Genomic DNA, 16624 nt, shown 5'->3' with positions numbered 1-16624 from the left:
GTGTGGCTCTGATTTGGATAAATCAATTGTTTAAAAGATGTTGAGAGCATCAGGGAAATAAAATGTGGACTTGATATAGATGTTAAGAAATTATTAATTTTATTAGATGTGATAATGGTATTGCAGTTACGTTTTTTTCTTGAGTTCTTATCTATTAGAGAAGCATAATGAGGAATTTGGGGTGAAAGTATGTTTACGATTTCTTTCCAAATACTCCAGCCCCCTACCAAAAAAAAACAAAAGATAAATAAAACAAGATTAGCAAAGTATGGAGCTATCTATTAAACTGTTCACCCTACTTCTGCTGTTTCAAATAAGTCTGAAGTAAATTTAAAAGTAAAATAATTATATTTTAAAGCACTGAAATTTAAAATGATCAGGCTTATTCAATTACTATGAAATGTTATCAGTAACTATGAACTTTTTTATTGTTGAAATACAGTACTGACTTATAGTAGACATGCAAAGATGGCAATTTTGTTACTGTGGGACATTCAGAACAACACACCTGTGTCTGGCAGGTAAACCAGGGAGGGGGCAGAGATGAACAATGCAGAGAGCAAGGTGGACAGGTAATTGTTAAGGACCCCCTTAACCACGTGGAGGACCATGTATAGGAAGGAAAATGGCAGGACTGGGTGATGGAGGAACAGGCAAATTAACATTGGGGGCCAATTTCCCCTGAAGATGTGTGTCTCCACAAAGCCACTTCAAAATTGCATGGATTAGGAATCTGATGCACTAGGCAAAATTCTCAACTCTGTGCTTACCGGTTCTGTCACCTGGTCCAGAACTATTGCTCTGAGCGTCTTCATTTGTTGTTTGGCTGGAAGGCCTCTCAGGCCCCTTCCAGCCATCCAAACTAGAAGTCTAAGCAGTACTGTTGGCTTTCACAAGAAAAGGGTCATTTCTGAGGCCACACTGGTTATTTGCCTATCTCAAGAACAGATCAGAACTAAATGGAAATGGAAATATAGCCAATTCACAACCAAGTGAAATGTTTTAGGCCCATTGACCATTCTGTGTATTGTTCTAGGAGTAATTTTTCTGTGCTTCTGATTTAAACAGCTGAAAGTTTTTTTTTCATATGACCCCCTTTTGAAATGAAAGTTTGAACTCCTTGAGATAAAATTTGCATTTCAGAGAAAAGATGAGACAATTTATTTGGTAACTCTTTAAAGAAATGAACCCCTCTGTATAATACTATATATATTAAAGGTGACTGTTCAGGAGAGCTTCTTAAAAACTTGGAAAACTGGAGGCATGAAAAAAATAGCGGAAGAAAAGCACAGAAAGAAAATCTTACCTCTGCTTCCTGCTCTATCCAAGGCTCTGAGAGGCAACATGACGGAATCAAGGAACCATGACGACAGAACAAGTCAGTGTGTGCTTTAGAAATGAGTGACGGATGTAACTAATGCAGTTGTTGAAGATGGCTCAGTGGTCAAGGGCAAATAAGTCCGTGGCAAGTTCAAACAGTGAAATACTATAGTCGTAGAGTATTTCTCAAATTCATGTTTCTTTGCCATCCCTGAATCTGTAACAACCAAAGCAATGAAAGGAAAAAGTCCTGGCACAGAAGGACTTATGGGACTCCCATTTTGAAACCAACAAGATAGCATCATTTGTTGACTGTCACCTCAACCCCCAAGTCTGTTAAGGATGGTGTTGAGAGAGCAGGCCTTACTCAAGACAGGAGGCCTAACTGGTGTTTGTTTAGTAATACTAAGAGGTCACTATCTCACGCAAGTCTCTAGCCAGAGAGAGAAAATAGATTCCAGGCTGTGAGAAAGTTCTCGGTTTAATTTCAAAGAGAGGACAAAACAAACAAACAACAACAACAACAAAACCCTAGGATATTTAGTAGATTCTGTATCCAGCACAAAAATCAAAAAGCAACTCATTGGTTGCAATCACTGCTAAAAATTTCTGCACCTGCCCAGAAAGCATGCTTGGGAGTCACACATTTCAGCTAGGGTACCAGCACATGGTGGGTAGTGCTCAAGGGCTGTGGTGGCCCCTGCTGGTTCCCAAATGAGTGGCTTTGTTCGATGTAAGGGTGAGGAAGAGAGAGAATAAGAATTTCCCACTGCAGATGCAAATCTATTAAAAAGTTTTAAATTGCACAGTGTTTAAATCTAAGTATAGATAACAGCTACTGTTCCAGAACCCCTAATGGAGCCACAATTTTTTTCAATGGGAAAGAGAACCCTTAAGACCTTATATTAGAAGAGATCCTGGCAGGAAATGGATGGCACACTCAGCAGGTAACTGAGGAGCATGTATGGTAAATACTGTTTACAATAGTGTGCACTCAGGGCAGGCTTCGTGGATGTGCAGCTTGTGTGGTCACACAGGACCCTGCACTTAGAAGGTCCCACACTGTTTAATGCCTTGCGGTCGCCATCTTGAAATCCATCGTGGTTTTTGAACAAAAAGTTCTGCGTTTTCATTTTGCACTGGACCCCACAAACTATGTAGTTAGTCCTTTGTGCAGGGCTAAGGGAAACCAGCAAGGGATGGTATAGGACTAAAGGACTAAAAACAGTGTGGAGAGTTTACCACCCTTAAGTCAGAAAGGGCAAGAGAGAGAAATATCTGGAATGGAGGGAAATCTGTCTCTGAAGTTATGGCTGTGGCTGTGGCTGTAGCTGTAGGAGAGCGTCACACAACACAAGTGATGGCCTTCTGTAAGAACACAACACAGAAGACAGCCATAGTCAACCCACAGCCTGCAGAAGCACAGGCAGGTGAATAGATACCCCAGCTTCTCTCTGTCCCTGCCCTCCAACCTCCTGCATGTGCCTCCCATTGGCTGAACCCTACAGGAAGCCAGGGGCTCTGGGAGCCTGTTGATGAAATCAGTGGAGGTTAGCCTGCCAGGACATAGGGTATGGTGGGAAAAAGTAAGAGTGACTCTGGAAAGGGCAGAGGATAGACAGCTCAGGACTTTTACCTGAAATTTTCAGGGTCACAGTTAAGAGTAAATAACATGAAAATGGAAAATTCAAACAATGAATTTCAGTAAAGGACTTTGTGTCGATTTTTAAAGGGTAATCATTTGGTATGCATCATGCACAGGGTTTTACATACTTTCAAAGGAAAAACAAGATGATCTAAGAATTATCAAGAAATTGGATGTTTGAAAGAGCCGTCATTAAGTGAAGAGAGAAGCCTGAGATTTCAAAACTTTTAGAAACATTCCAGGCCCCAAAGTCAAATTTTGTAGGTAACACCTCACTCCCCTTCACCCTTAGGCCAAAAGATCACAACATAAAAGTACTTTTGACAAGGATAGCATCCCAAGAATTACAAGGACCACTAGGGCAATAGCAGCTAAATAGAATGTATTCCAACAGAGGATTTTGGTATAATTAAATATTTGTAGATACCTTTCAGGAGCATTTAAAAGCTTGTACAAAGGGGGTTCATTATGCTGATTTGTAACCATTCTGACTACTCAATTCCTCTGAACATTTTTAGACTATTCAGATCACTTTCAAAAAAGTACATATCACTTATTAATTTGCATGCCACTCTGAGTTCTTAACTATTCAGATATGGGCTAAACTAAATTTATCTTTTATAATTTCCTTGAAAAACAAAGATTTTTGCTGCAAATGTGAATAAGATTCATACTTCATCTTTTTTAAAAAATTGAGGTAAAGTCACAGAACATAAAATTAATCATTTTAAAGCACATAATTCAGTGGCATTTAATACATTCACAATGTTGTATAATCATCACGTCTATCTAGTTCCAAAACATTTTTATCACCCCAAAGGGAAACACCATACTCATTAAGCAGTCATTTCCCATTCTTCCCTCCCCCAGCACCTCACAACCACTTATCTGCCTTCTGTCTTTAGGTTTACCTATTCTGAATATTTCATATAAATGGAATCATACAATACGTGACCTTTTCTGTCTGGCTTCTTTCACTTAGCATGTTTTCAAGGTTCATTCGTGTTGTAGCATGTGTCAGTATGTCGCTCTTTTCTATGGCTGGATAATATCTCCTTGTGTGGATATACAACATTTTTTTAATCAATTCATCAATCAATGGACATGTGGATTGTTTCCAGCTTTTGGAAGTTATAAATAATGCTTCTATGAACATGCGTATACATGTACTTATTTGGAAACCTATTTTCAGTTCTTTTGGGTATACACATAGGAGTGGAATTGCTGGTTCATGTGATAATTCTATGTTTAACTTTTTGAGGAACTGCCTAATTGTTTACACAAACTTTTTAAGGGAACTGTGTTTGAAATCCTTTTAGAAGTACCCATTTACGACCACTAAATATCATACCTAGAATAACTAAGCCCATTCTTGCCTACAAAATAAAACACAGTCCAAAAATTTTCTCTGTGGGTGATTCTCTAGTTAGCAATTGACTTGAGGTCTTATAATTTATTTAGGTTATTGGTTTATAAAGTAATACATGTTCATTAGAGAAATTTATTAAAAACACTAAGATGCGAAAATACGGATCACTGTAACCCACTGTGAACCCTTATGCGCACACACACACACACACACACACTTTTTTTTTTTAATAAAAATAGCCTCAGAGTCCTTATCAATAGATCCAGGCGGAAATAGAAAATGAAATTAAGTCAAAGAAGAAAACCAACACAGTAAACCTCTGAATGGTAACCATTTCACATCAGAAAGCACCCCTACCTAGTTTTTTCAGTTCAACCTGTTGCTCTAACAACCTGAAGCATGAATGTATGGTTGTGTAGGATAATTACCTAGTAAATCAACTCTGACTTTGAGTTATTGAGCCTACATATAGAAGGTGTGGTTTTGGTTTGTTTTTTCTTGTTGTTTTTTCAGATCTATTTATTTGACTTAGTAATGTTTATTTTCTCCTTTGGAATTGAGTTGATGAACACAGAATTTTGGCAAACTGTCTCTTTCAGATGGATTCAGAGGTCCTACCTGGGTATAGGCTTTCTTTCCTTTCTTTTTTTAAGTCAACATACAGTAAGTAAAATTGATGTGTGTGTGTTTGTGTGTGTGTGTACAGTCCTATGTGTAAACATCATCACAATCAAAATACAGACGGTTCTATCACCCACACCCTAAAAAATCCCTTTAGAGTTCCACTCTCCCCCCATCATAACCCCTGGAAACCACTGGTCTCTTCTCCATTACTCCTTCACTTGGCCTTTTTCCTGAAAGTCATAGAAATGGAATCATAAAGTACACAATCTCTTGAGACTGGCTTCTCTGACTCCATATAATGTCTTTGAGACTTATGCATGATGCTACATGTAAAAATAGTAGCTCATTTCTTTTTATTGCTCAATAGTATTCATACTCTACTAGCAATAATATTTTGCTAAGTAGCATCTTAATACTAAAGAGTATGAATGTACTCAGTTTATTCGCCCATTGAAGGATTTTGGGGTTGTCTCCACTCTCAGGTGATGATTAGAATAAAGCAGATATAAACACTCATGTGCAGGTTTTGAGATAAACATAAAATTCATTTCTCTAAGGTAAACACTGGGGGGGGAAATCATACCATAGCATACGGTAAGTATGTGTTTAACTTTATAAGAAAGAGGCTAACTGTTTTCCTGAGCACCATTTTATATTCCCACCAGCAATAAATGAGAAATCCAGTTGCTCCACAACCTTGCCATCAGTAGATGCTGTCAGGCTTTTGTTGCTATTGATTTTTTTTTTTCATCCTAATGGCTGTGTAGTAGTATCTCATCATAGTTTTCATTTTCATTTTCCTAATGGCTGATGATTATATTGACCATCTTTCATGTGCTTATTTCCTCTTTGGTGAAGTACATAGACATTTGAGTCTTTTGCCCCTCGCCATTTTTTTTTTTTTTTTTTTTTTTTGCCATCTAACAAACTGCATAGCTCACCTATTTATTTTACTTATTGTTTGTCTCTCCTATTAAAATGTAAATTCCATGAGGGCAGGGATTTTACTCTGTGCTGTTTTTGCTCTAGTGGCTATAACCTAAAATGCATGTAATTTACAATATCCTATCAACTATAGGAGTGCTTCATACCTTGTATTTGTCTAACTAATATTTGTTGAATAAATGAACATTTATTGATTACTTACTATGTGTGAGGGACCATTCTAAAAGCATCGTAATATTGGGTTGGCCAAAAAGTTCGTTCGGGTTCTTCCGTAACCTGTTATGGAAAACAGACAGCTTAATATTGTAAAATAAGAAAGGTGCTGTGACAAAGATATGCACAGGAACCTGACAAAGCACAGTGGAGGAATATGGAAATCATACTTAAGAGTCGAGGAAAGCTTTCTAGAAGAGCTGATCACTTAAATCAAACTGAAGTGAATAAAATGCTTAGCTTATACTTTTCCTATAATATTAAACAGAATTAATTTTAAACCTCAATTACTTTTGTTCCCATCTACAGTAATGTAAATTATTCACAAAGCATTATATTTTAAAATTGCATTGAAAACAGACAATCAAAAGGAATTGGTCATTGTCTCCTGTCATGATAGGTACCTTTGTTTTAAGGACTGTAAGAATTATACTATAACAAGATGTTCTCATTTTTTATTAGGTTGTTTGTTTTCCTACTATTGAGTTTTGAGAGTTTTTCTAGATACAAATCCTTTGTTGAATATGTGATTTGAAAATATTTTCCCCCAGTCTATTGCTTCTCATTCTCTTAGTGTCTTTTACACAGCAAAAGTTTTTCATTTTAATAAAGTCCAATTTATCAATTTTCTTCTTTTATGGGTTGTGCTTTCGATACCAAGTCTAAGAAAACTCCTGATCCCAAGTCGTGAATGTTTCTACCATATTTTCTTCTAAAACTTTTATAGTTTAATGTTTTACATCTATGATCTATTTTTGAATTTGTTTGTTTGTTTGTTTGTTTGTTGACTGCATTGGGTCTTTGTTGCTCTGAGGGCTTTCTCTAGTTGTGGTGAGCTGGGGCTACTCTTCATCGTGGTGTGCGGGCTTCTCACTGCGGTGGCTTCTCTTGCTGCAGAGCACGGGCTCTAGGCACACGGGCTTCAGTAGTTGTGGCCTGCGGGCTCCAAGTTGTGGCTTGCAGGCTCTAGAGCACAGGCTCAGTACTTGTGGTGCACGGGCTTAGTTGCTCTACGGCATGTGGGATCTTCCCAGACCAGGGATTGAACCCGTGTCCCCTGCATTGACAGGCAGATTCTTAACCAGTGTGCCACCAGGGTAGTCCTGAGTTAATTTTTTTTTTTTTGATCCAGTTTATTTTTTTATTTTTGGCTGCACCTCGCAGCATGCAGAATCTTAGTTCCCGGACCAGGGATGGAACTCGTGCCCCCTGAAATGGAAGCATGGAGTCAACCACTGTACTGCCAGGGGAGTCCCCTTTTGAGTTAATTTTTGTATAAAGTGTGAGAGTGAGGTCAAGATTTTTTTGTTTTTAGCTTTTCATGGCATACTTTTGCATACGGATGTAATTCCAACATTGTTATGTTGAAAAGACTATCCTTTTCCCACTGAATTGCTTCTTCACCTTTGTCAACAATAGACATTTTGTGGCTCAGTTGCTTGAAATATTCTGATCCATTGATCTATGCCTCTGTCACTCCACCAGTACCACAGTGTCTTAATTAGAGTTCCTTTATAGCACATTTTAAAATCAGGTAGACTGATTTCTCTCACTTTATCTTTCTTTTTCAAAACTGTTTTTGCTGCTTTGGTCCTTTCCAAATAAATTTTAGCATTAGCTTGTCTGTATCCGCAGAAATCTTATTGGAATTTTGATTGGCATTGTATTAAATCTATAGATTTCTTTGGAGAAAATTGACATGTTCAACTAAATTAGATCTTCCAACCCATAAATCCAGTATATCTCTCGATTTATTTATGTCCTTTAATTTCTTTCCTCAGTGTTTATTGTTGTCAGCATGCAACTTGTTCTGCATAAATTTTGTTAAATTTATACCTAAGTATTTCTCTTTGAAAAATTTTAAATGAAATATATTTTAATTTTAATTTCCAAATTGTTTAAGCATATAGAAATGTAATCTTTTTCATGAGTTAACCTTATATCTTGTAGTTGTGCTAAACTCATTTATTAATTTAAGGCTTTTTATGGTAAATTCTTTGGGCTTTTCTATATAGAAAAGCATGTCACCTACAGATAGGCACAGTACTCCTTCTTATTTGTATGCCTTTTACTTTCTTTCTCTGCCTTATTGCGCTGACTAGGACTTCCTGTACTATATTGAATAGGAATGATGAGAGAGGACATCTTTGCTTTGTTCCTGATCTTAGGGGAAAGCATTCAGTATCTCACCATTAAACATTCCATTAGCTGTAGGTATTTTCCAGATGACCTTAATCAAATTAAGGAAATTTCCTTCTATTTCTATATTGCTGAGGGTTTTTATCATGAATGGATGCTAGACGTTTTCAAAAGCTTTTTCTGCATTGTTTGATATGCTCATGTCATTTTGCTTCCTTAGTTTTTTAATATGGTGAATTACACTGATTGATTTTTGCATTTGGAGCCAGTCATGCATTTCTAGGATAAACCCCACTTGTCATAGAGTAGCATTCTTTTTATATATTGCTAGATTTGATTTCCTAGGATTTTGGGGGGAAGATTTTTGGGTACTGTTCAGAAGGGGTAATGGTCTATGGTTTTCTTTCCTTGTACTGTTTTTGCCTAGTTTTTTGGTATCAAAGCAATTCTAGCCTCATAAAATGAGTTGGGAAGTGTTCCCTTACCTTCTATTTTCTGAAAGAGATTGTGTAGAATTGGTGCTATTTGTTCTTTAAAAGTTTGATAGAATTTACCAGTGAAACCATTTGGGCCTGGAGGTTTGTTTGGTTCTTTTCTTTAAGGTTTTATCCTATGGATTCCATTTCTTTAATATACATGTTGCCCGTTTCTTCTTTGGGTGAGTTTTGGAAGTTTATGGTTTTTAAGGAATTGATCCATTTCATCTAAGTTATTGAATTTATTTTTATTTTTTTAAATAAATAAATTTATTTATTTATTTATTTATTGGCTGTGTTGGGTCTTCTTTGCTGCATGCAGGCTTTCTCTAGTTGCGGCAAGCAGGGGCTACTCTTTGTTGTGGTGCACAGGCTCCTCATTGCCATGGCTTCTCTTGTTGCGGAGCACAGGTTCTAGGTGCATGGGCTTCAGTAGTTGCGGCACATGGGCTCAATAGTTGTGGCTCACAGGCTCTAAAGCGCAGGCTCAATAGCTGTGGCCCACGGGCTTAGTTGCTCTGCAGCATGTGGGATCTTCCTGGTGCAGGGCTTGAACCCGAGTCCCCTGCATTGGCAGGCGGATTCTTAACCACTGCGCCACCTGGGAAGCCCTAAGTTATTGAATTTATGTGCATGGAGTTGTTCTGAGTACTTCCTTCTAATATCTGTGGGGTCTTTAATGACATTGGTAACTTGTGTCTTCTTGTTTTGTTTTGTTTTTGTTTTTTTTTTTGGCTGTGTCAGGTCTTAGTTGCAGCACGTGGGATCTTTCTTTGAGGTGCACGGGCTTCTCTCCCTAGTTGTGGCACACGCAGGCGCCAGAGCACATGGACTCTGTAGCTGTGGCATGCAGGCTCCACAGCATGTGGGCTCTGTAGTTTCCGCACGTGGGCTCTCTAGTTGTGGCTTTTGTGTTCAGTAGTTGTGGCACACGGGCTTAGTTGCCCTGCAGCATGTGGGATCTTAGTTCCCTGACCAGGGATCAAGCCCACGACCCCTGCATTGGAAGGTGGATTCTTAACCACTGAACCACCATGGAAATCCCTCTTCTTTTCTAATATAAACTAACTTATAATGCTATAAATTTCCCTTTAAGAACTGATTTAACTTCATCCCACAAATTTTTATGTGTTGTGCTTCATTTTTGTTTAGTCAAAAATATTTTCTAAGATATATGGACCCCAATGTTCACTCTAGCACTGTTTACAATAGCCAAGACATGGAAGCAACCTAGATGTCTATCAACAGATGAATGGATAAAGAAGATGCGGTACATATATACAATGGAATATTTGCCATAAAAAGAATGAAATAATGCCATTTGCAACAACATGGATGGACCTAGAGATTATCATACTAAGTGAAGTTAGCCAAAGGCAAATATATGATATCGCTTATATGTGGAATCTAAAAAAAAAAAATAGAAATGAACTTATTTACAATGTAAAATAGAAATGAACAATACTTCTAAAACAGAAAGAGACTCACAGACATAGAAAACAAACTTATGGTTACCAAAAGGGAAGGGAGAGAGGAATAAATCAGGAGGTTGGGATTAACATATACACACTACTATATATAAAATAGATAACCAACAAGGACCTATTCTATAGGACAGGGAACTGTACTCAATATCTTGTAATAACCTATAAAGGAAGAGAATCTGAAAAAGAATATAGCTCCTAGCCACCTGAGTCTGTTTCCACTAGACCCCCATTACCTCAGCTTCTCCTTCAGGAAACCCCAAACCTTCCTTTAATTTATCAATTAAAGAGTTAATGTTTGGCCCATCAGAAAGCCTACTGGAACAAGCTCCAGTGCTGTGATTGAAGACTATTCTGATTGGTCAAGGCCAGTGCCTACTGGTCATTAAATATTTGCAATATCACTTCTACCAGTACCTTATATTTGTACAGCATTTTATAATTTCCTGAAGATATTTACATATATTATCTTAGTTAAGCTTCATGCCAACTCCGTGACATCGGTAGGAATGGTTATTGCCATCATAAAACATTTCAGTTATAAAATTAACACATTTTAGTATAGAAAATGAATTATTATTAGGGGACTTTCTGCTCAGAAAAATTATCACTTACCCAAGATCACATGGTTATAGGAGTTGGGGTCTAAACTCCTAACAGCTTCAAGAATTGTCATACCTTAAGTGCTTGGTTTGGAGGAGGAAGATTTCACTCTGCACTGGATAGATCTGGGAAGGCAATTCCAAGAGGAAGGCACTGAGCTTGTGCTGAGGGACTAGTGGGATCTGGTTGACAGAGAGGAAGAGCAAGAATATTTCACTCAGGAACAGTGTGAAATGTGACCCAAATGTAGTAAAAGATCCTATTTCCATGATCATTTCAAGACACCTTCTCTGGAGGTGTTGGAACTGAAATTCCCCTATGTTGAGTCACAAAGAGCACCTAAGGCAAAGCTCTCCTCTCCTACATTGCTTGTTCAATTCTGGGGTGCTGTTGAAGGAGGCGGGAAACAGACATGCACGGACTGCTGAAGCTGAATTGTACTTATTGAGTCATTTTTCTCCTTCACACTCGGGTCCCTCCAGGTAGAGCAGTTGATTGAGAAAGAAAGTGAGGAAGTCTGAAATATTATTCCCAGCTCCTCAGCTATTGTTACCAAGTCCACAGAGGCTTATCCAAGGAGAGAATGGTGCTCTAGGCCACCACGGTCCTAAAGTTCTTCGGGTGTTTGTGTTCTGTCTGCAATAGCAATGGGAACAATTTACTCATATCACTCTCTTTAGGTCATTTAAGAACAGCACTGGATTATTCCTTAAGGTAGTGCCAGGCGGCAAGATGGTGGTGCCAATTTCCAAGATGTCACTGATGGCATCCTCAAGGCTGAATTGAACAAGTGTCTCACTCGGGTGATGGCCAAAGATGACTACTTTGGAGTTGTAGTCCAACTGACACCAACCCGGACAGAAATCATTATTCTTGGCCTCCAGGATGCAGAATGTTCTTGGTGAGAAGGGCTGGCAGATCCAGGAACTGACCACTGTGCTTCAGAAGAGGTGTGGCTTCCCCGAGGGCAGTGTAGAGCTTTATGTGGAAAAGGCAGACACGAGAGCTCTGTGCGCCATCGCCCAGGCAGAGTCTGCAGTACACACTCCTAGGAGGGCCTGCTGTGGTGTGCTGTGGGTCATTGTGGAGAGTGGGGCCGAGGGCTGCTAGGTCGTGGTGCCTGGGAAACTCCGACGACAGAGGGTTAAATCCATGACGTTGTGGATGGTCTGATGGCCCACAGTAGGGACTCTATTAATTCCTACACAGACACCACCAGGTGCCATATGCTGGTCAGACAGGGTGTGCTGGGCATCAAAGTGAAGGTCATGCTGCCTTGGGACCCAAGTGGTAAGATGGGCCCTTAAGAAGCAACTGCCTTCCGTCAACAGATGAATGGATAAAAAAGATGTGGTACATACATACAATGGAATATTACTCAGCTGTAAAAAGCAATGAAACTGGGACATTTGTAGAGACATGGATGGACCTAGAGACTGTCATACAGAGTGAAGTGAGTCAGAAAGAGAAAAACAAATATCGTATATTAACACATATATGCGGACTATAGAAAAATGGTACAAATCAAACGATTTGCAAGGCAGAAGTAGAGACCCAGATGTAGAGAACAAACATATGGACACCAAGTGGAGAAAGCAGGGAGGGTTGAGGGGGAATGAATTGAGAGATTGGGATACCAAATTGTACACTCTAAATATATGCAGTTTATTGTCTGTTAACTGTATCTCAATAAAAGTTCTTAAAAAAGAAAAAAAAGAAGAAAAGAAGCACCTGCCTGACCTGTGAGCATGGTGAAACCCACAGGTGAAACGCTGCCCGCCATCATCATCCCCATCCCCACACAGAAGAGAGTGAAGCCATAGCTGCCTGCCGTGCCAGCAAGTACCCACAGCATGACACGTTCTCCTCGGCAGCTGGATCTGGAATCTGGATGTTGCTCTATAAAGACCTTTAATAAAATCTTTTTTTTTTTTAAAGGAGGGTTGCATCTAGGTTTCATAGACTCTGAATCTTATACAATTTGCAGCCTCTTAAAACACACACACACACACACAATTACAAATAAAAAATTAGCTACAGAACTTTGGAAAGAACTCTGTGAGGGTCCAGAAGCTTTAACTTCATTAAGAACCCAATGCTTAACAGTAATAACAGATTTGATAAAAAGAGAGGAAATTATTTCATTAAATAGCATAGGAGTATTCTTTACTGTATATTCACCTCTGCTTAACAGTAATTTTTATAATCTGCTAAAAGAAAGGGAAACTATCCAACTAATAGCATGGCAATATATATATATTTATTTTTTGATGGTACCTGTGCTCCCAGGTGTTTTTTTTCCTCTCTGGTACTTTTAAAAACAGTTTTATTGAGATATAAATGACATACAATAAACTGCTCGTATTTGATGTACACAATCTAAATTTTGAAATACGTACACCCCTGGGAAAGCATCACCATAATCAAGATAATGAATACAGTCATCACCCTCAAAAGTTTCCTCATGCACCTTTGTAATTCCTCCATCCAGCCCCTCCTTGTACCCCGCCCCCATTTTTTCTTATGTTTTAATCTGCTTTTATACTTGTTTAAGGCAGAAGGATAAATTTGGACCCTGTTGTTTTATCTTGTCCGGAAGTAGATGCCTCCAGGCCTTTTTAACAGGAGAAAAATATAAACAATCCAAACATTAAAGAAGTGAAGAGATGCTCCTTTAGGGTAAGTATGGTTTTAAACAGGTAAACTAGAAGACCAATAATCCACAAAGAACTTCCCAATCTTAGTTAAGGGCAAAAGGGTAGGAGAACTCATCTAATAGGTGAGACCAGATGGGTCTTTCTTTACAAACTCACAGATGCACTTTGGGGATATAGCCATCAATGCAGAAATCACGTAAAAGAAGAAGAAAGTGACATTTTCTCCCACACATGACTTGTCATAAACCCGCAATAAAATTATTTTTGGTTTCAATTTATGTCTTGGGTATGAGCCACTACTGTGCTGAATGTGTACTTGTGCCTGAGTGGTTTCTATACGAATTCAATAAGTGTTCAATTCTTCAGTGTTCACCGAACACCTGTACGTACCCTGGGGATTTGCAGAGACCCTTGCATCCTCCCTCACCCTCTGCTTAGGCTCTGGCAGCTTTATCATCCAAGGCTGGGCCCAAATGCTGCTACTAGGGCCACTCAGCCTAGTCATTTTTTCCTTCCTAAGTACTTGCCAACTGTACATTTAGTTCTCAGCGAACACTGTTTCCTGAATACCTTGTCTTATTACTAAATGTTTTCCCAATGTATGTATGAATGAGATCATAAACCTCTTAAAGGCAAGTCCATATCCATATTACTTCTTAGCACCTCCGCCCACATCACAGAGCCTAACACAATTTGGTATATATTTATTTTACTTAACACTTGTTAATTAACACTTGTTCATAATGGAAGTGTTCATTATGGAAATGTTAGACGATGCAGACAAACAAAAAAGATTTCAAAATTAACAATAATTCCAATGTCAGAGAATAACTACTGTTGACATTTTGTACAGGGTGTACACCAAATAGGATGTATAGAGGAGCTAAGGTTTTAATGCAATAAATTTTGAAATGTACACAACTGCAAGTAAGAAGGGGTAAGAGGATGCAGTAACATTTCTTGAGATGCCAGGAAGATAATGTATTGCTTATGACCAAGGGCAGGCAGCATAAGTGCGCTTTTAGAGACTTGGCTAAGGGACTTCCCTGGTGGCCCAGTGGTTAAGATCCGCCTTCCAATGCAGGGGATGCGGGTTCAATCCCTGGTCAGGAAACTAAGATCCCACATGCCACTGGGCAGGTACTGAGCCCAAGCACTCTGGAGCCCACATGCCACAACTAGAGAGAAGCCCACGTGCCTCAACAAAAGATCATGCGTGCCACAACTAAGAACCAAAACAGCCTAATTAATTAGTTAAATATTTTAAAAAAGAGAGAGACTTGGCCGAGCATGCCGTCTAGAAAATATATTTTCCCATCAGTTCTTGGAATCCTTATAGCAGAAATAAAGTCCTTCCACAATAGTGTTAAAACAACTTCAGCAGACATGTGGTCCCCGAACCAACAACATCAGCATCACCTGGGAACTCATCAGAAATGCAAATTCTCAAGCCCCATCCTAGACCTAATGAATTAGAAACTCTGGGGGTGGGCCCAGCAGTCTGTGTTTTAACAAGCCTTCCGGGTGATTGTGACGCACAATAAAGTCTGAGAACCACCGTCTAAGACTGGGAGTGTATCTTGGTCACTGCTGAGTTCTCTGTCTCAGCACCTGGTGCCTAGAAGGTCGGAAAGAATTTGCTAAATCAAGAATACAATTACCCCTTAGAGATGCATCACTTTTAAAAATTATTTTTATTATGGCATATTTCTTATCGAAATATGTAGAACACATAATGAATACCTAGTATATCCAGCACTATCTATAGCAAATTAAATCTTAACAGTTGGCCACATTTCCTTCAGATTTTTTTTGGAGAACAAAAACATTGCAGATACAACTGAGAGCTTTCTGTGTGTCCTCTTCCCCATCTCATTCTTCTTTCTCCTTCTTCAGAAATAACCAAGGTCATGAATCATTAATCATTCTTGTATATGTTTTATGCTTTTACTGCATATTCATGTATCTGTAAACAATATATGGCACTGTTTTGCAGGTTTTTAAACTATTTAAATGGTGTCACACTCTACATACCCTGCAATTAGCTTTTCTGCATTGCCTTTAAGATTTATCATTGTGCAGACACAAAGCTGTGATTCATCATTGTAATTGCTGTATAATATTCCCTTGTATGAATTCACAGTGATATATGAATCTGATCTTCTATTAATGACATTTAAATGTTTCCAGTTGATTTAGTTTTTCACTATTAAAAGTAATGCTGCCACAAACATATATCTTCTGGTGCAATCAAATAGTGTTTCTCTAAGGTATAGACCTAAGAGTCAAATTCCTGGGATGTAGGAATAAGAGCATTTCCGATCTTAATAGATAAAATCAAATTGCTCCTCCAAGTGGCTGTACCAATTTCGCCACTCTATTCCAACCTTTGGTATTGTTGGAGTTTTAGATTTTTGCCAACCTGAAGAATATGAAATAAATATCAATAGTATCTCATTTTTATTATAAATTTCTCACTATCTTAATTTCTAGTGAGGCTGAGCACCTTTTTATATGCTTATAAGCCATTTGGATTTGAGAGACATACAATTAACACATATTCACACGGAGATATGAATCCCTAACATCCTCTCTACTTCTGAAAGAGATTTTTGATAGAGAGAAAGCCTGAGAGGGAAGAGTAAGTGGGAAAATCCCTACAGAGATGGGAGGAGATAGAGAAGAGAAGGTAGAGGTATCATTTGCCTTCCTCAAGGTCCTTTCCAGGACAAGTCCTGGCCAATTGTCACATCAGCTGTGTTCCCTTCCCCTAGGAGCTAGAGTTCCTGACAGAGGCTGAGGGAAATTGGAGGCTGTGATAAAATCTTTACCGAGGAAGGTCTTTTCTGGTCCTGAGTTTTTCAGGTTTCTTAGATTCAAGACTAGTTAACCCAGTGGTTGTCAATGAGAGAAATACATCCCTACTAGGGTATGTTGTGGAAATTTGGGGAGATTTTTGATTACTACAATGATTAGGGGATCAGCATTACTGACATTAGTAGATTGGGACCAGACAGGCTATACCTCGTTCCATGTATGAGACAGTCCTACCCAACAAACAATTTCCATGAATGCTCCACACAACTTTCAAAAGCCCATTTATATGGGTGGAAAGCCTGTTCTAATGATCAAGACTAGCACCTAACTCT

At 38.6% G+C, this 16624-nt stretch overlaps 1 pseudogene; it reads left to right on the top strand.

The window, feature by feature from the left end:
* Nucleotides 1–1344: 1344 nt before the first annotated feature.
* On the top strand, nt 1345–12125 carry LOC130830878 (40S ribosomal protein S3-like; annotated as a pseudogene).
* Nucleotides 12126–16624: the final 4499 nt, after the last annotated feature.

The sequence above is a fragment of the Hippopotamus amphibius genome, chromosome 11 (genome assembly GCF_030028045.1).
Source record: "Hippopotamus amphibius kiboko isolate mHipAmp2 chromosome 11, mHipAmp2.hap2, whole genome shotgun sequence".
Lineage (NCBI taxonomy): Eukaryota > Metazoa > Chordata > Mammalia > Artiodactyla > Hippopotamidae > Hippopotamus > Hippopotamus amphibius.
Note: the sequence above shows the minus strand (reverse complement) of the source record. Positions and strands in the feature narration are given on the sequence as shown.